The following is a 21,359-nucleotide window of genomic DNA, read 5'->3' as shown; positions in this document are numbered from 1 at the left end:
TCGTGTGATTGGTTCAGTGCAGCGCTACTTAATTATGATTGGCTGTTCTTATGTCTGTCAAATCGAAATTGTATCGAGCACGTCTCATATTTCTATCAAGGAAAAGTTATAACGTGATATGTATCGTTATCATTTTACCGCCCAGCCCTATGTATAAATGTATAAAGTTTGCACACCTGGATCTGAGGAAGTGCATGCATCATTATCTTATTCACAAGAAAACTAGTGTACGAAGGTTATTTTGCAGCTGTTCGATATTCAAGGCTGATCTCCAGCTTCTGTCATACTCAGACACTGCTTTTCATGCCTGATGGAATTCACCGATTAGATCATCAGGCCGTCTTGCACTTCAAGACATCTTGTTCATCTCAAAAGTCAGTTTGCATTTTGTCCCTTCTATTATTCTATCATGTTATTCTTAGTCTTCTTTTTAAGGCTGAAGTTATTGTTATGTTGTGCCAGACAGCAATTTACATCACAGAAAGTACTCTATTTTGGTATCATAAGACCACAGAATGTTTTCTCTCCATTTCAGATGGCTTTCAATAACCTCTACGGTTGATAAGTACATTTTTTTTCAGTGAGGAGTTCATTCTGGTTGCTCTAACCTACAGATGTGAAGTATTGTCTGTGTCTCCTCACCAACACAATCAAATACACAGTCTGTAGTTCAGGCAGAGGAACCCTTTGTCTCCTTTTCAGCCATAATGCTTTAAAAGCCAAGCCAAGGTCCTTTTTTTCCCCTCCCGTTTACAGTTTTTATCATGTGAACTTCCGGCTCTCGCGCCACACTATCTAAGACGAGGTTATCTCAGGGTGTCAGACTATTTTGCAGGTTTTGGAACTGATGCCTCTTTAAAGTTTAACTGTACTCACATTCTAAGTTGAACTCTACCCAATGTGTGATTCTGAAAATGGCTACAAAATTGGAAAGAGGCTGGAAGTGGGGTCATCAGTCCAGGTCTGGATGTGAGTCAGGAGTAGTTCAAGGACATCCATATGATAGAGAATCACAACACACCCACTCAGAAGTGTATGAGGCTCTGAAAGGGTCAGTTTGAGTTTTTCTACTGGTTTGACCAACTAATCAAAGGCCCACTGAAAAATCAATATCCATTTACGCGTGTGACATTTTAGTCCTTTTCCGTTGTAAAATAAGATATTGATGTGCTCTTAAAAATACCAAATTTCAGAGACAAAAAGTGGAAAAAAGCAGTTAAGGTATTTAAATAATCTTTCTGTTTACCATCTTTCTGTGTAAATACAGGGTGGGGAAGCAAAATTTACAATGAACATTTAGTTGTTTTTTCTCAGCAGACACTACGTCAATTGTTTTGAAACCAAACATATATTGATGTCATAATCATACCTAACACTATTATCCATACCTTTTCAGAAACTTTTGCCCATATGAGTAATCAGGAAAGCAAACGTCAAAGAGTGTGTGATTTGCTGAATGCACTCGTCACACCAAAGGAGATTTCAAAAATAGTTGGAGTGTCCATAAAGACTGTTTATAATGGAAAGAAGAGAATGACTATGAGCAAAACTATTACCAGAAAGTCTGGAAGATACTATTAAAGAAGAATGGGAGAAGTTGTCACCCAATATTTGAGGAACACTTGCACAAGTTTCAGGAAGCGTGTGAAGGCAGTTATTGAGAAAGAAGGAGGACACATAGAATAAAACATTTTCTATTATGTCCATTTTCTTGTGGCAAATAAATTCTCATGACTTTCAATAAACTAACTGGTCATACACTGTCTTTCAATCCGTGCCTCAAAATATTGTAAATTTTGCTTCCCCACCCTGTATCTCATGTTACAACGTGCACACCTGTGGCTTATAGTCAGGTGCGGCCTATATATGTGCAAATATTTTTTTCTTTTAAAATTTGGTGGGTGCGGCTTTTACTCAGGTGCACTCTATAGCCCGGAAAGTACGGTATTTCACAGATCTGCAGTCCTTTTACGGTGACCTACTTTTATAACTTGCTCAGTTTTTATTGCAGCCACACATCTGGATTGGACTCAAATACAAGGATGGTGTGTTGTGAAATTCAGTTTTTTTGCTGCTTGGGGTGACTCAGCATGGGCTGGCAAGCAACCCACAAGGTGAACCCACAATTTCACTACCACATCCACACAAACAAATCCACAGAAACACCAAAGCAGTGGGGCGGAGACCAAAAGGAATACAAATTAGACATGCTATTTACCAAACTGGGTATAACCTTTAGTGATGCATGGGAAGCTCAAAGGCAGACGTTGTAATGGGCCCATGATGAAAAAATACGGTGGAATTTAGAAACATCTACCTAACATCAGTTGAATGTTGATTGTCTTTATCGCAGTGGAGGCCTGTGTATTTTATTATTTAAAAAGAGCATTAACGGCCCTGTAGCTCATGACATGTTCAGTCAAGAATGAAATACAAGTTAAATTTGCGAGGTTACCAGGTTCTCGTGCGATGTTAGACTCCTGTGGTTTTGATGCAGGAGATCAATCTGCCATTACAGTCGTGGAAAAAAATTATAAGACCACCCTTGTTTTCTTCAATTTCTTGTTCATTTTAATGCCTGGTCCAACTAAAGGTACATGTGTTTGGACAAATATAATGATAATGACAAAAATAGCTCATAGTAGTTTAATTTCAGAGCTGATATCTGTCCATTTAACATGTTTTCTTGATAATAACCAAAATCCCTTCAGTTCTTACATCAATATCTATGGCATTGTACTGACAAAAACAGTGCTTTTAGACATTCCATGTTTTCTTTTCTGTCTGTTTTAGTCACATGATACACACAGGAGTTAGGACTGGATTGCATAACCATTGTTTTTGTTGAATTTTGATGGTCTAATATTTTTTTCCACGACAGTAGAAGTGGGTGATACCTTCACTGGAGGAGAACTCAATCAATTAAATGAAAGCCCATATATGACTTCCTATCAGTACAAGATAAGATAAGATAAGATTTCTGTTTATCCCGTCATGGGGAAATTTCACAGTTAACCACAGCAACATACAACAAGCAATCTCAGAGAGAAAGACAGGTAGAAAAACCACACGACTGAAAGTGAAGAATATAAAGAGAAAATTGTAAAAAAAATTGGTATTTATATAAATATCTATATCACGCGCTCTGTGATTGTTGGGCGGGGCAGGGGGGTGCACGTGCTCGGTGAATGTTGGTCGGGGAATGGGGAGGGGGGGTCGGACATTGTCGCTTTACTCTTCCTCTAACTCCATACTCAGCCATAGGTGATAGTATGGATCCAAGTTATTATTCCAAGAACGACCAGCTTCCGCGACTTGCCGGGCGGCTGATTCCTTCACACTGCTGGTTCGACTTTGAGGCCGGAGGACCTCCAGTGGATGGGCTTTCCCCACCGCGTGTTTTCTGCGTCTTTTTTGTGAGTGAGACCAAGTCTTCCCCAGGTGTTCGCAAGACAGAGCCGCCTGCGGTTCCGTGTACTTCCAGTCCTGTTCTGAAAAATCGATCTCATCCACTATTAATCGATTACGCAAAATTAAAGTGAGATCGGTCTAAGATCGATTAAATCGATTTTTTTTCCCAGCCCTAATTAAAATACCGTTTTTTTGCCCTAACTTTACCTGAGATTTTGCATATTTTTTTAGACTTTTTAATATTTAATAAAGAAAATGTACATGTATTAAAACAAATCAAATTACATATACACACACATAAATATATAAATATATAAATATATATATATATATATATATATATATATATATATATATATATATATATATAAAATTTTCAATGAGACTAAGTTGTGTGATAAAAACTGTATTTGGACAGTTTATCAGTGCTTATACATGTTATACATTCACAAAAATACATTTATTCAACATTTTTGTTGTGAAACCTCCTGTAATTACACAAGATATTTGTGTATTAACAAACAAAACTTGTTAAACTTACAGAACCAATACTACTTTTATGGTTAGTTGTCAGTAATTTTATCTCATTTTATTTTATTTTTTTTTTACAGTATTAAACTTTAAATAAACAGTTTAATCTCATGAATAGGAAAGAAATATTTGTGAAATTAGGACACATTTGCAAATGTATTTTAACTGTATTTTTCTGTGAAAAAATAAAAAAATTCTTTTAAAATATTGAAATTTTATGGTTTTCAGTTATAGTTTTTTCGTGTAATTTTACATTTGACGTGTAAAATCACAGTATATTTTTGTCATTTCATTGATATTTTCCTGTCTCTTAAAAATACAGGAAAAATCTGTAAAAATAAACAGTGAAAATTCTGTTAAATTACAGATTTTTTTTTACAGTGTACATATACAATTTTAAATGAATTCAACCTGTAGTTTTGTCAGAGAAGATGTTTGAAGAAACTGCTAACGAAGATGATGACGCAGTGTCCGATCAGTTATGTAGGACTAATGTCAGACAGTTAAAAAGGGCTGATTTGTTTGTGCACTGCGCCCTTTCAACAAGCTATTTACCTTTTTGTCTAGAGACTGACTCATAATAACTTCAGTGTACTTTGTTCCTGTTATCTGTGTTGGCCTGTTATTTGGTAATTACACAGGAAACTAAAAATGAACCAAATGGTACACGGTTCAACTTGGTGACATTAGCAATTTAGATAAAAAAAAAAAAATCCAACTGGTCCACAGTAACAGTGGCACACTCACTATCCGAAAGAACCTGTATAACCCAGGCGCTGAATTCAATCCTACTGCATATTCGTTATAATTCTCAAGTCTGAAAGGGATAGAAGGGGAAGATGAGAGAGAGAGAGAGAGAGAGAGAGAGAGAGAGAGAGAGAGAGAGGAGAGAGAGAGAGAGAGAGAGAGAGAGAGAGGAGAGAGAGAGAGAGAGAGAGAGAGAGAGAGAGAGAGAGAGAGAGAGAGAGAGAGAGAGAGAGAGGCAGGCAGCTGGTAAAATGGAAGGGGAGGAAAATGCAAAACAGGATTGAGTGTTCTGAACTGATTTTTATGGCCAGTGGAAATGAAAGGAGCTTTTTCCTGGAAGCACTGTTCACTGCTCAAGGCTTTCTCATTAGTGTGTACATAGACCCACACACACACACACACTCTAGATTTCCCTTAGGCAGCTGGACACATAAATGACATGGAAAAAAAAAAAAAAATTCAATGTCAACCAGTTCCTATTATTGTAATTTTTTTTCATTTTCTCTTTAATCTGGTGTTAGTAGCTTATAAGTATGCTGACGGCAAAAACTGGAAATTAAACAAAAATAAAAATAATTCCACAAATTCTACCGATGACCCCTCACATTGCAGATACAGATTTTCTCTCAGGGGTTTGTTCAGGACTGACGTAAGTCCTGAACAAGGGACCAGGGCTGGAACTAGACAGCGAAGCCAGTGTGGAAGTAGATCCAAAGAAGTGTTCAGAGAACACAGACCTCCGCCAAGCACCCCGAACGATATGCTTTTGTGGATCCACTATTTCTTTTTAAAGTATGGATGTGCAAAACAAATTTCATAATGATATTTTACGAATTGCATTTTTTATGAATTTTTGAAAATGGTACATAAAAAATTACAAAAGTCAACAGAGCGGAACTGAAGAGAAATGGAGCAGAACGATATTATGTACAAAGTTGAAGCTTGGTACCAGTCGTGTGTATGACAAATTATATTCAATTCCAATCAATATTTGTTGAGTTCTAATGAAAAATGTGTGGTAAATGGGATTTTCAATGTTAAATGTAAATGTCCACAGAGTCCACATTCCACAATGGATGTGGACAATTTTGTGCCAGATACAAGATATTGTTCTAAGCTACAGGTGGATCAAATTGGAGGCTAATTGGAGTCATTTTGAATTTTTTAATGAATTTTTGAAAAGTGCTCAATGATGAGAGATAAGAAAATTGTAGATTTTGTGACCTTGCTGTGACCTCGAACTGTGGCCTACTTGGCCCAAAATTTAATGGGTTCATCCCAGGACCTAAGCCTATCTGTGGGTACAATTTGGTAAAAATAGTTGTAAAAGTTTTCCAGTAAAGTTGCTAACAAACAAACAAATACACAAACAAACAAACAAACAAAGCAAAGTGATCATAATACCTCCTGGCGGAGGTAAAAAGCCTGGCTCCCACAGATTTACGTTGAACTTCTTTCTAAAAATATGAAGTCACTAATTTTCTTCTTCCAGGAGCCTTTCTGGTCTCATTTATTTGGAGCCTCTGATAAATGTTCTGGTAATCTATTATTCAATTATTGCTCCATTAATAGGATTAAGGCTATGATCTCTACAGTGTTGACTGACTGGAGACACTTTTCCTGGTACTGTACTGCATCAGATCCAAATAAGCTGATCTTTGTTTAATCATGTACTAGCAGCTTATTATGAAACGTAGCTTTCCCTGTTTGGGTCTGATGGGGTACAGTGTGTTCAGTCATGATGTGATGAAAAGGATCAGGAAAAGTCAATCATGGTCGTGGCAATGTTTGAGATTGCATGAGCGCTGCTGATAGTGGAGAGCTCAAATTCATTAATGAAATTATAGATCCCAGTATGTGTGCTATGGCAGAGCTGGGGTGGGCAACTCCGGTCCTCAAGGACCGTTATCCTGCATGTTTTAGATATTTCCCTTTTCCAGCACACCTGGTTCAGTTAACCCTTAGGGGTCTGAGCCTCTTTTGGGCGTTTTTGAGTACTTCTGATTTTGCCTTTATATACTAAATAAAGAAATGTTTATTATACCCATGTTTAGGGTCTTTTTTCACCACAACTTCATCTATCTCATCTGTCTATTATTTTTTCACTTTAACCTACTATATCAACACAAAAGGCCAAAAAACACACAAAAAATATAAAATCCGATTTGAAAATTGTATGTCATGTATTGCATAAATAACACAAAGACGCTTAACAAACCTTTTCAAAGACTTTAAAAGTGAATATTGGTTCCAAATATTAGGTATTTATAATTAAAATTGTAATAAATTAAAATTAGATTCAAATTTATGACATAAAAGCATATCTCTACTTTGGCATTTTCTATGCCCCCCTCCTCCTCCCGGTTTCTGCATCCAGTTCAGGTGGGGGTCATTCTCACCCTTACCTGTAACGCTACTACAGTCTGTGGATTAGAATCCGCAGATTCAGCCAGTTTGTACCGTTTTGAAAAAGGACAAAAAATGATGCAGATATGGTCAGAAATATAACGCCCCCCCACCTCATTTTCATACTTTCACTCACATTTGTTTGCTCCGGTTTCAAACCGTCATATCTCTGGTTGTATTTGCTCTTTCAACATCAAATAAAAAGTGTGAGGGTGTTTCAGGTCCGCACTTTAGAATGCACTTGTCTCCAGTGGTCTACGTGACCGACTTCCGATGCTATGACGTGTTGAAAATGTCATGTGATTCAGTCAGGGGGCCTTGACCGTGGAGCCCTAAGGGTTAATGATCAGCTCATCATCATGCTCTGCAGAAGCCTGATAACGATGTGATGGCTTCCAGGTGTTCTGGAAGAGGGAAATACCTAAAACATGCAGGATACTGACCCTCGAGGACTGGAGCTGTCCACCTCTGTGCTATGGTGAAAATCGTACCTTTTGTTTGTTTTGCCTTCTACTATAGCAAACAAATCAATCAATGTCCACTGTATCATAATAAAATAATCAATGTTAAATTTTACACCATTTCCTCATAAACAAACTAATCATGGGAAACCCCACCGTCAGCTGTTCTACACTTCTCATTAAAAAACATGTTTGTTGACCTTTGCCTCTGTGGCCTGTGCCTCCTCCTGGGAGGGTTTCTCTACATCTCTGCAGACCTTTAACCCCCTACACCAGGAATCACCAACCCTGGTCCTCCACATCCACTCTCCTGCATGTTTTAGATGTAGCCCTCTTTCATCACACCTGATTCAAATGATAAGCCTATCATCAAGTTCTGCAGAAGCCTGATAACGACTGTCAGGTGTGCTGGAAGAGGGAAACATCTAAAACATGCAGGATAGTACAGGATGTCCCATAAGTCTCCATACACAGGAGACATAATACACTCCATACATATATGGTTCTAACATGTATTTCTTTATATTTCTTCTTTATAGTTCTTCAGCAGTGGAGGACACGCATTGAAATGTGTTCCCGACAAAATGGCAGTCATATAGAACATATTATATGAATAAAAATGGTTTATGTCAAGAAACATTTATTTTTCCTATGTAAGGAGACTTATGGGACACCCTGTAGATCTGGAGGACCAGGGTTGGTGACCCCTGTTTTAGATGTTTCCGTCTTCCAGCACACCTGATGGTCATTATCAGACTTCTGCAGAGCTGGATGATAGACTTATCATTTCACTGTAAGACTGGATAGTTGAATTTACTTAAATCTCAGGTAACTTGTTGCCTTAAAAAAACTGAGTAATGAAAACTTGAGTGTATTAAACTTAAATGCTTGATTTGAATGGAATTGCTATTTTACGTCCAACACACTAAATGCCACGTTCATTTAACTTTAAATCTGTTGCAATGTCAATTGCTTTGTATAATCATGAGACTTAATATCATCAGTTCATTGGCTTCAATTCCAAGTTGATTTAAATTAAACATATAGCAGTATAAGTTGCTTTGTAAAATTATTCAACTTAATTTATTGTAGCGCGGTTGGAAGTTAAGACAAAGTTAGCTCAATGTAATCAGCCAGTCCAGACAGTGCTTTTAATTTGGTGAGGCTTAAAGTATCGCATTTTCCTAAAACAATCCTAGCTGAACAGTAAATCCATAGTTCTTCCTCTGGCTCTGACTCATGGTGCAACTCCACAAAAATACAAAAACAAACACAAAAAGGCCAATAAACATTGCCATACACACATTCAGTCCAAATGAACACAAACACCACGACCCCACTGAACCCCCGCACAGAAAAATAACACATTTACAACAACATGACCAATACCCACAATGCAATGCACAGATGAAAAGGTACTTTTGACCATGTCTAAAAATGAGTAGAATATACTGAACATTCTATAGTAATTTAATAAAACTGAAATCATTTAAGTACACTGTAATCAAAGCATTTTAGTAAATACAAAGTCTGGGCTTACAGTTTTGAATCAGGTGTGTTGGAAGAGGGATACATCTAAAACATGCAGGATAGTGGCTCTCCAGGACCAGGGTTGGTGGCCCCTACCCTACACCAACACTGTTTTCTGTTTGTTTTCTCCAGTGTTAGCCTGGGATCCTTCTTCTTGAATTTTATGATGGTTGGATACAATGTCATAATGCATTACCTCCACGAAATAGACTACAGCGTACAAGAACATCAGGAGTTTGTTCAAGTGTTTACATGAAATACACATGCTCCACATCCAGCCTGTGTGGCAGAAAGTAAAAAATTGCTGTGTTAAAATTCCATTATTTGCTTGTGTGCTATTTTTGTTCAAGAGCACTCTGAGAGGTAAGCTGAATAAATCCACCTGCAACTAAACACAGAGTCACCTGTTTTCCATGGATGGTGAGCTAATTTCCAGCCCATATGCATACTGCCCCTACACTGACCTTGCAGACCAGAGGCTGTGGCTGTTGATTAAAGTCTGTTTATCACGTTTATGCTAATATATGAAGCACTGTGGGTGTGTTTACTGTATGTGTGTGTGTGTACTTCTGATGCGGCTGTAGGAAGAGCCTTGTCAAATTGCGATAAGTGACCTTTGTGTGAGGCCAAGGGCTTGTGGGAATTCGTAATCTCCAAACATACGTCTGTGTATGTGTGCAAGAAACCAGCAGAGCACCCCTGTGGTCAGTGTTTGGTCCAAGACAAATGATCAGCATTAGTTTGGAAAAGGGGAAAGCTAGCGGAAGATTTGAGGCGAACGGGGGGATTTCTTCTCAAATTAGACGATGAAAAATGCACAGATGTATAGGGCTGTGTATCGGCAAGAATCTGGCAATATGATACAAATCACGATACTAGGATCACGATACAATATATCACAATACAGTCAAAAAGGCAATTTTTATTTTTTTTTTAAGATTAAGATTTTTTTTAAAATTATTTTTATTATCATTTATTCATCTTACATTCATTTATTCATATATATTTTTTAAGTTTTTTTCCTGGAAGAACTGAATTACACCAGAAATATGCATAAATACTAAACACATTTTTATTTGATCACAACAAGATCTAATGCAGGGGTGTCAAACTCATTTTAGTTCAGGGACCACATACAGCCTAAAATGATATATAGTGGGCCGGACCAGTAACATAATAGGATAAGAACTTATAAATAATGTTGACTCCAATGTTTTTTCTATGTTTTTGAGTGAAAAAAGTAAAATTTCATAATGAAAATGTTTCCATCTATGAACTGTACTTGAACATAACATGATCAAATATGAACAACCTGAAAATTCTTGGGAAAAATAAGTGCAGTTTTAACAATATTACACCATAGTCATAATTTATGCATGTGAATCACAACTTACAGATCACAGTGGATCTACAAAGACACAAAACATTTAATAACAGGCAGAATATTGGTAAAATTCCACAAACTTCTCTTAAGATATTTCAGGTTGTTCATATTTGTTTTGGTTATTCACATTTTTTGTAAAAGGGTAGTCTGTAAATGTAAGCATTTTTGTGTAATTGAACTTTTTTTTTTTACACTAAAAGAAAGAGCAAAAAATAGCTTTTGTCATTAGTTATAAGTTATAATGACAGTATTTTACTGGTCTGATCCGCTTTAGGTTGAATTGACCTAAAATGATTTTAACATTGTTGATTGTTCATATCTTCAGTGTAATTTTTGCATTTCACAAATTCATCCCAGGGGCCGGACTGGAACCTGTGGCGGGCCAAATTTGGTCCCCGGGTCGCATGTTTGACACCTGTGATCTAATGCTATATTACAAAACTTTCTTGTGTTCAAACTGAAATGATGTTTTACAGACATTACAGTTTAAGATCCTGTTCAAATGGTCATATTCTATTAGTTCAGAACTAATATCAGAACATTATTTTAGTTCAATCCCAACAAAGGAACTACCATCTGCCTCTCAGACAGTAAAAAGTGCTTTTAGGATGCTTCAAATAACCATTATTTAATAAAAACAGTGTTAAATTATAATAAATAAGATATAAACAATAAAGAAAAACAAGAAAACTAAAATGAACCTCTGTAATATCTGCATTTGAATAAATACCTAAAAATATCGATACAGTACTTTTTAATATCGATACAGTATTGTGAAATGAAATATCGCGATATATTGCAGAACCGATATTTTCTAACAGCCCTACAGATGTAAACATCTGCAGACACGAATGGACATGAGATAAAGCTGTGCATACATTCAGGTACAACTCTACATGCAAACAGTGTAATGGGACCACAGCTTATCTGCGCTTCGTCAGACTGTTTATTTTCTGTACGTTGTTCCAGCTCTGGTAAATGTACTTATAGAAAAATCTGTTTGCAAAATATATTTCACGAGAGAGGCCATCTGCACGACTAGTCAATGCACTGTACAGAAAGAGATGAGTAAAGAGCAGTTTCAGCTCAGTTCAGAGAGACTGTAGAGAGCAGAAATAAAATAAATATCACAACACAATCTGGCAGATGCAACACTAAGACGGGAAAGATGCACAAGGAGGTCAGCATACACTGTAAAAAATAAATAAATAAATAAAAATTTAAAAAACGTAATATTCAGGCAGCTGGAGTGCCAAAAAAATACTGTTAAATAACAGAAAATAACCATTTCATAAAAATACGGTAATTTTCCATAATTAAAATACAGTTTTTTGCCCTAACTTTACATGAGATTTTGCCTTTTTTTTTTGTTGACTTTTTAATGTTTAATAAAGAATATTTACATGTATTAAAAAAATCTAATTACCTATAAATAAATAAATAAATGGGATGTAACGATGTGAAAATTTCATATCACGGTTATTGTGACCAAAATTATCACGGTTATCATTATTATCACGGTATTATTGAAATTGTGCTCAAAATGTTCAAAAAGTACTTAAATACACACTGAAATAATTTAACCAAGTTGTATTTAAAAAAAATAAAATAAATACATAAATAAATACAAATAATTGGCACAATGTACCTTCTGTGTCAGAAACATTCAAGTATTAACCCTTAGTGGTCTGAGCCTATTTTGTCTGTTTTTCAGTACTTTTGATTTTGCCTTTATATACTATATAAACAAATGTTTCCTATACCCATGTTTGGTGTCTTTTTTTTTTCAGCACAGCTTCATCTATATCATCTGCCTATTATTTTTTTCACTTTAACCTACTATAAAAACATACAAGGACAAAAAACACACACAAAAAAAAAAATCCGATTTGAAAAATGTATATAATTTATTGTATAATTAACACAAAGATGCTTAACAAACCTTTCCAAAGACTTTAAAAGTGAATATTGGTTCCAAATATTAGGTATACAAAATCAAAATTGTAATAAATTAAAACTATTCTCAAATATAAAAGCAGGTCTTTACATAGGGTTTTTTCCCCTAAAAGTGCAGTAATCAAACACAGCTATCATGATAATTAGAATTTAAATGGTAATACTAACCGTCAGCAATTTTACCATGGTTTATCATTATACCAGTAATTGTTACATCCCATATATATATATATATATATATATATATATATATATATATATATATATATATATATATTATATATATATGTCAGTAATTTTCAATGAGACTCAGTTGTCCACGCCACTGATAAAAACTGTATTTGGACAGTTTATCAGTGCTTATACATGTTATACATTCACAAAAATACATTCATTCAACATTTTTGTTGTGAAACCTCCTGTAATTACACAAGATATTTGTCAATTAACAAACAAGTCTTGTTAAACTTACAGAACAAATACTTCTTTACGGTTAATTGTCAGTAATTTTATCTGGTTTTATTTATTTATTTATTTATTTATTTATTTATTTTATAGAATTAAACTTTAAATTAACAGTTTAATCTCATAAATAGAAAAGAAATATTTGTGAAATTACGATACATTTGCAAATGTATTTTAACTGTATTTTTCTGAGAAAAAAGAATAAAAAAAAAAATTAAAACATCAAATTTTTTTGGTTATTCGCAGTTACAGTTTTTTCGTGTTATTTTCCATGTGACACATAAAATCACGGTCTAGTTTTGTCATTTCATTGATATTTTCCTGTATCTTGAAAATACAGGAAAAATCTGTAAAATAAACAGTGAAAATTCTGTTAAATTACAGATTTTTTTACAGTGTAAGTGAGTGCATGTGTGAGTGTTAATGTCTGTACAGGCTGCATATGTGTGTGTGTTTGTTCCAGAAACTGACTCCTAACGCCAGACGCTTTGAGAGTACGAGGGTCCACAGGAGAACAGGGGTTATGTGATTGGTGCGGGTGCTTGGGGAGCCAAAAACCATCTGAATCCTGAAATACCGGGGTGCAAGAGGAAAATGTGTCTCGTCTCGGGTGAGCTGAAGGATGCCAAAAATAAAAGAGCATGGCGCCTTCTGAAGGAGAGAAGGGCAAACAACACGGGTGAAGAAAAAAAACAAACAAAAAAAAGCAGAGTGGGACAGATCATATGGGATTTTGATAGAAAGAGAAGAAATGACATTATTTTATTATTGATTAGTTCCACCTGTTTGCAGCTCCATTATGATGACTCTGGTGTTTTTGTGTTTGATCACCAGTCGTGTAAAATTCTGTCAGAACAGTTGATGGGAGGGTTTGTCTCTGTAGGTGTCAGTGTGTCGTCGTCTCCTGGTAAGATTGCAGCGACTTGCGTTATGCTTTCGAACAAAGGCTTCATGTGTGTCTTTTTATGTCTGTGGTGTTAACCTTCACACTCCGCCCTGCACAAACCCCTAGCGTGACTTTTCCTGCTCTGACCCATCTGATGTTGAGTTGCTGGGCCAAAAAAACGAAAAAACATCCTGATTCCAGAACTGAGATGAGAATTTCTCTATTATAATAATTCTAACAAGTGGTTCCAATTACAACAAACCCCGCCCCTCGCACGTATTGTAGCTTATTTTGGCGTCGATCCAGCTGATGTCATCATATCAACTGCCTCCATATATGTGCCAAGTTTGAAGTGAATTGAAACAAGTGTTCAGAAAACGCAAACCTCCGCCAAGCACCCCGAACGGTGTGCATGTGTGGATCGGCTATTTCTGTTTAAATTCAACAGTTTCCAGGTTGTTCCATACAGCAGAAAAAGTTGAAGCTTGGTACCAGTCATGTGTCTGTCCAATTAGATTCAATTTCAATCAATATTTGTTGAGTTCTAATTTTAAATGTGGGGTAAATGGGATTTTCAGTGTTAAATGTAAATGTCCACAGAGTCCACATTCCACAGTGGATGTGGACAATTTTGTGCCAGATACAAGATATTGTTCTAAGCTACAGGTGGATCAAATTAGAGGCTAATCGGAGTCGTTTTGAATTTTTTGATGAATTTTTGAAAATTGCTCAATGATGACAGATGGAAAATTGTAGATGTTGTGACCTTGCTGTGACCTTGAACTTTGGCCTACTTGGCCCAAAATTTAATGGGTTGGTCCCAGGGCCTAGGCCTATCTGTGGGGAAGATTTGGGAAAGATGGTTGGAATAGTTTTCCCATAAAGTTGCTAACAAACAAACACACAAAGCAAAGTGGTTTCAATTCCTCCTGGCAGAGGGAACAAAATTGATGTTTTCACAGACATTTGAAATTGTGTCCATTATAAGTAGATGGGAGAAGAAAGAAGATATTAAAAATTCCGAAAAAATTGGAACTTTGACCTGCTTTTTCCCAAAATGTAACCACATCTATTCTAAAAACCCAAATCCCAATCTGGTATGAATTCATTCAATAGTTTTGCTGCTACAGACATGTGACATTTTGCACACATAAGTAAAAGGAAAAAAAAAAAAAAGATTTAAAAATTCATAAAAAAATTTGAACTTTGTCCTACTTTCCCCAAAATGTAATGAGATTTATTCTGGATCACTGGCAATATATAGACCAAATAAAGATGGTTGTAATAGTTTTCCCATAAAGTTGCTAACAAAAACAAACAAACACACAAAGCAAAGTGGTCACAATACCTCCTGGCAGAGGGAACAAAATTGATGTTTTCATAGACATTTGAAATTTGGTCCATTATAAGTAAATGGGAGAAGAAAAAAAGATTTTACACATTCATAAAAAATTGGAACTTTGACCTATTTTTCCCAAAATGTAACCACATCTATTCTGCGTCACTGGCAATCTATAAACCCAATCTGGTGTGAACTTAATCAATAATTTTGCTGTTACAGACACGTGACATTTTGCCCATATAAGTAAAAGGAAAAAAAAAAGTTTAAAAAATTCATTAAAAAAATTTGAACTTTGTCCTACTTTGTCCAAAATGTAATGAGATCTATTCTGGATCACTGGCAATATATAGACCAAATAAAGATGGTTGTAATAGTTTTCCCGTAAAGTTACAAACAAACAAACACACAAAGTAAAGTGATCACGATACCTCTTGGCGGAGGTAAAAATGAATAACAGAGTATTTCTACCACAGAAGAAAAAAAAAAAAAAAAAACCCATCTGAGGACCGATCATTTCTCTTCTCTCTTTCGTTTCTGCAGTACGTTCAGTGATAGAGAAGTGTCAGTCTCAGGTGAAACAGGAAGAGAATGATAACTGACACTGAGGAGAGACTACAGGAGAGAAGAGAAGCTACAAAAATATATCTGCTCTGCACCGCTGAAGAGAAAAGGAGCCAAACACAGCTCCGTGTGTTTATTCACTTCTCCGAGCGAGTGCCTTTAGTGAGCTCGTATGTGACTGTGGGTGTGTAGAAGTGTTGTGAATTGTGAGTGGAGCTGTACACTGTGGAGGCAGAGATATGAGTCAGGAAGGTTTAAAGCGTCTGCACTTTAAAACCCAAAAAAGTCATTCCCCCAACACTGTGCCAGTCAAAATGTACTGTATATTCTCCTAAAATCTGTGTGTTCTCCTGCTGTAGGAGTGGGTACCAGTGTGCTCAGTGGGCAGAACAGACGAGTGCGGTCAAAAAATACTGACAAGAAAAACATCTATATATATATACAGTAAATACCGTTTTCATTTAAACATTTTCCCTGTAAACGATAGACTCGTGAAAATTATAGTAAAGTTGTTATTCGGGGAAACTTGAACACATTTTCAAAAACTATTGATTGGTGTTTCATTGGTGTTTTTGTTTTTCCAGAAGAATATACCCGATACTCTACTAAAAAATTGGAAGTAATCGATTTTATCTCTGTAATTGCTAAAAGTCACCTCCTTCTTAACTGGAAATCCACAACAGCCCCTTCCAGCACATGATGGTTTAACGAGATCATGTCCTTTTTAAAAGTAGAGAAAATTAGATATTCAAAACGGGGAAACTTGAACAAATTCTACAATAAATGACAACTGTTTATGGATTTTTTTTTTTGAAAGTGTAATTCCCTTCCTTTAAAAAAAAAAAAATAAATAATAATAATTTTTAAAAATGTATTCTTATGTTTATGTCACCAGTTTAATTATTTTACAGACTATGTTTTAGTATTCTTTTCACTGTATTGTTTGTCAGAATTCATTGTTATTTGTTCTTGAAAATGTACAAATCTAAATCTAATGGTGTACACAAACATGGTTAATGTTGACATCAGTGTACCCTGGTATATGTAAGTGCCTTTGCTCCAGAAAGTTGTTATTGAAGTGTTTCCCTGCAATAAAGAGGTAAAAATGTGGTGATGTCCCACACGTCACATGGTGATGTACACAATATTTACAGATGAGAACTGGTGTGTTTTGTCTCTAAGCAGGTTTTGGTTCTGGTGGTGAACATCTTAAACTCTGAGATGGATTTTATTTCTGATGGCAGCGAGTTACGGAGTTACAGGAGAAGGATGACTGTACCCAAGTTGTCCTGCAGAATGGAATTTTGCAATTTAGGTTTGAGGAGCTTTTGGTGACTCTGTTGCTGTTTTGTCTCTCAACAAATCGAATGAGTGATTCAGGTGCTAAGTTGTTTATACATTTGAAAATTAACTTGAGAAAACGTAGGCCACTAAAGCTTTTGAAACTTAGCAAGTTGGATTTTTTGAGGACATGGCAGTGGTGGTAACTGACTGGTTTTTTGTCTGATTTTTAGAGCTTGCTTATACAGGGGTTGGACAAAATAATGGAAACACCTTCTATGATGCCACAATGTTAGGTGTTTCCATTATTTTGTCCAACCCCTGTACTTCTACAGGGAGCAGATGTGTTTGGTGGCAGTGGGGCCACCTAGAGCCCAGACTTTCTGTCCCGTTCAGCCACTTGTGTTCGTTAATACAAACAACTGAACATTTTAGGTAATCGGCTTGAAGTTTGGACGTATTTTCAGTATGGACTACAAGCGCTGCTGCCGACAAACAATTATGTCGTACTTGGAGAAATGTTCTTGACCTCATATGTGCAAATGTTGTATGTAACTAGTTATAAAACATAACAAATTAAGCAGGAATTGAAACAGGTTGTAGAAATCCACTGGATTTTTGCCAAAATGAATATAAAGGTAACTCTGCAGGACCTGGAGGGTTCGAATTCAAACTGTATGAACTATTAGGGTCCAAATACACAAATACATGAACCACAGACTAATAAAAGTGGGTTTAGACAAATATGAGCCCTTTAAGAACAACTGCAACTTTTTTGTCTAATGAGAACAAATGCGTATTCGATATTTAGTCGAATTTAAATGGGACTGAGAAATGATTTGGCTTATACCAACATTTACATGTTTTTATGTTCATATTCTTTTACTTCATTTTTATGCGCTCGGTCATTTCAGCTCAGAGTGAAGGTTCCTCTTTTCTGTCCCCGTCTTTTTCTTTTGTGTGTGTGTGTGTGTATGACGACAACACATTAGAACGAAGGCATGAAATTAATAAGAGACTGTGAACGCACTAGAGCTCCGCAATTAAACAAATTATAAACACAATGTCAGCCTGTGCAATTATACAATCGTAAAGGGCGGCAATTGAAAGGTCCAGTGTGTGTATGGAGATATTTTGGATTTGGTGACAATGAGAAGAGATATAAAACATAAAAGATGCAAAATGAAACTGTCTACATTTTTTAAAAAATATTTTGTTTAATTTTTTTGTACCACTTCAAGATCATTGTAGAACTGGGAGAAGGGGTGGGATTAATTATGTTATACCTCCTTCTCTTCCTTTTCGATCGTGCAAATGAAGTCATGTATATGTAGAAGTTTTTTGTTTTTTTTTTCTAATGACTTCTTACTACCTGTTTTATTTCTTTTTTTATTAACTTTCTTTATTGGAAGTAATTTCAGAGGCATGACATGATAATGCAATGTGATAAAAAGGATTTCCATTCTTTTATTTTTCTTTTATCCCTCCCACAATCCCACCCTACCCAAAAGAAGACTATCCTTAATGTAAATCCAAAATTAACAAGTAATTAGTACAGAATAAACACGACAATTGTCTAATTAACAAAACAGAACAAAAAAAGTGTAGCTAAAATAAAACAAAACAAACAAAACAACACAAAAAAAAAGAAAAAAAAGGGGGGGGGGTCGTCATGATCAGGCAGTTTTATATCTAAGGACTGAGTAACATTACCTTGTGTTGTTGCATATTTGAAATAAACTAAAAAAAAAAAAAATGTAGCTGTATATGTTGGAGTAATCAGCAATCCTTCTTGATAACCAAAAATAATAAAATCTCACCCATAATTCACAGCATTTTCCAGAATAATTCCAATCCTTTTTGCCCAATCATCGACATCTTATTTACTTTGTGCCGATCTGCTGTTACTGTAGGACTGAAAATAATTTCAATGGATTTTGATATTCGAGTAATCAATCATTTATATTCCTTTTTTTTTTTTTTAATAATGATTTTTCAAATAAAAATGCCACTATTTTGTGCATATCCACTTCTAAAACGTATAGCTGCAATCATCTTCATTGTCATATTTGATAGAAAAATGGCTATCATTAGGATTTGTGTCATTTCTTGAATAAATAAAGGATTTTGAACATGGATGGGAGATTATAATAGACAGTTCTTGTAATTTTCAGACCAAACAATCACCAAAACAAACCATAAATTGATCGATGATGACTGATTTGATAGTGATTATCTGCAGCTGTAGTCTACGTTAACATCTTAGAGTGCTGAGTCTTTCACAAATCAGAGAGTGAGCTGGGTACAAAACCAATCCATGTTCGCTCCCCATTTATGAACACATACAGATGCGGAAAAAATAATTAGACCATCAAAAGTCATCAATAAAAAATGGTTATGCAATCAAGTACTACCTCCTGTGTGTGTCATGTGACTAAAACAGACAGAAAAGAAAAAATGGAATGTCTAAAAGCACTGTTTTTGTCAGTACAATGTCATAGATATTAGGGGTGTATGAAAATACCAGTCGTGCAATATATCGCGATATTTAATTTCACAATACTGTATTGATATTAAAAAAGCACTGTATCGATATTTTTAGGTATTTATTCAAATGCAAATATTGTGGAGGTTCATTTTTGTTTTTCTTTTTTGTTTGTATTTTATTTATTATTTAACACTCTTATTAAATAATGTTAGTTCCTTTGTTGGGACTGCACATAAATAATGTTATGATGTTAGAATATGAACATTTGAACAGGATCTTAAACTGTAATGTCTGTAAAACATAATTTAAGTTTGAACACAGGAACATTTTGTGATACAGCATTAGATCCTGTTGTGATCAAATAAAAATGTGGTCAGTATTTGTGCAGATTTCTGGTGTAATTCAATTCTTCAAGGAAATAATCATTTAAAAAAAGAAACCAACGAAAAATTGCCTTTTAAACAGTATCATGAAATATCGTGATATATCGCATCGTGATCCTAGTATTGTGATTTGTATCGTATCGCCAGATTCTTGCCGATACACACCCCTAATAGCTATTGATGTCAGAACTGAAGGGATTTTGGTTATTATCAGTAAAACATGGAAAAAGGTTAAATATCAGCTCTTAAATTAAACTCTTATGAGCTATTTTTGTTGTTATCATTATATTTGTCCAAACAAACGTATCTTTAGTTGGACCAGGCAATAAAATGAACAAGAAATTGAAGAAAACAAGGGGTGGTCTAAGAATTTGTTCAGCGACTGTATCAATCACAGCTGTAGAAACAGGCAAACACAAGCGCTACAGGCTGCTGCTTCTCAGCCGTTTAGTCAACAAGTGAAGCTGTCCAGCTGTCAGGATTTGGACAGCTGCAGAGACACCAAGAGATGGAGGCATTTCTTTCAGCAGATGGCAAAAATGTGTGGAAAACATGACAGATCCTCAGAAAACACATATTAACCCTTTCATGCGTAGTGGTCACTACAGTGCACAGTTATTCTACAGCTTTAATCTTGTAAATTCATGGGTTTTGTTGTTTTAGTTCCATATCAACCAACACAGTGGACACTTATGAATCATCTCATAAAGTGCAATTCACACCATTATTGTAACTTTGCTGTTCTTAATTGGTTCTTGAGTGGAAATCAGTTGTTAATATTTATTTTTTGCATATTATCTCCATGAAGTGAGTAATAACTAGTATTAGAATAGGTTCAAATGTGAGAAAACATCCGATTAGCTGCATTAAACATGGTTTCATTTCACTGTTTTCATATCACTTTATGATATTGGGTTTTAAATACGTGTTTCTTTGCTTCAAGAATAAAATTCATGGTGTAGCTGAGTGGACATTTTTGTAACTCCATGAAAAACAGGTTGATTTAAAAAAAAAATTCAATCACATTGTTTGTGCCTAAAGAATAAAAACACTCAGGAAAAAAAAAATCTTGATTAAGGTTCTCATAATTTATGCATGAAAGGGTTAAATACAGACTGTATACTGCATGTCCCCTCTGCTGACCATTCATCTGCAGTGCTAACCTTCCCAGCTGACTAAAAACTCAAATTAGAAACCTGCCATAAAGGGGGGGGGGGGGGGGGGGGGGGGGGGGGGGGGGTTAACCATGACAAATTTGTGGGGCCCAGCATTTCCAGGGGGCCCAGTGGATATAGGTAAGAAGTTGTAAAAGAGAGGCATAGAAGCCAGGAGTTGGACATTCAAAGGTTTTACTTTTTGGTTTTCAGTAGTTACAGTACTTATGATGCACCCCTATACCTCCAGTCCGTTCAAACCCCGTCCCCATCTCCGACAGCAGCTTTACAGATAATGGTAAATGGACTGCCATTATATTGTGCGTTTTCCACACCTTCATGGTGCCCAAAACGCTTTACAAAGCCTCACATT

At 35.6% G+C, this 21,359-nt stretch overlaps 1 protein-coding gene and 1 long non-coding RNA gene across 4 annotated transcripts in view; both read right to left on the bottom strand.

Moving 5' to 3' along the window:
- Nucleotides 1-21,359, bottom strand: part of rnf123 (ring finger protein 123) — a 276,643-nt gene that overhangs the window by 21,708 nt on the left and 233,576 nt on the right. The gene's annotated exons all lie outside the window — the stretch shown is intronic.
- Nucleotides 62-20,770, bottom strand: LOC115419364 (uncharacterized). Its single transcript, XR_003935429.1, has 4 exons — nucleotides 20,758-20,770; nucleotides 15,267-15,273; nucleotides 9,547-9,550; nucleotides 62-147 (listed from the first exon to the last, which is right to left on the bottom strand). It is a non-coding gene; the product is annotated as an uncharacterized LOC115419364 (long non-coding RNA).

This window comes from Sphaeramia orbicularis, chromosome 5, assembly GCF_902148855.1.
Source record: "Sphaeramia orbicularis chromosome 5, fSphaOr1.1, whole genome shotgun sequence".
Classification (NCBI taxonomy): Eukaryota; Metazoa; Chordata; class Actinopteri; order Kurtiformes; family Apogonidae; genus Sphaeramia; species Sphaeramia orbicularis.
Note: the sequence above shows the minus strand (reverse complement) of the source record. Positions and strands in the feature narration are given on the sequence as shown.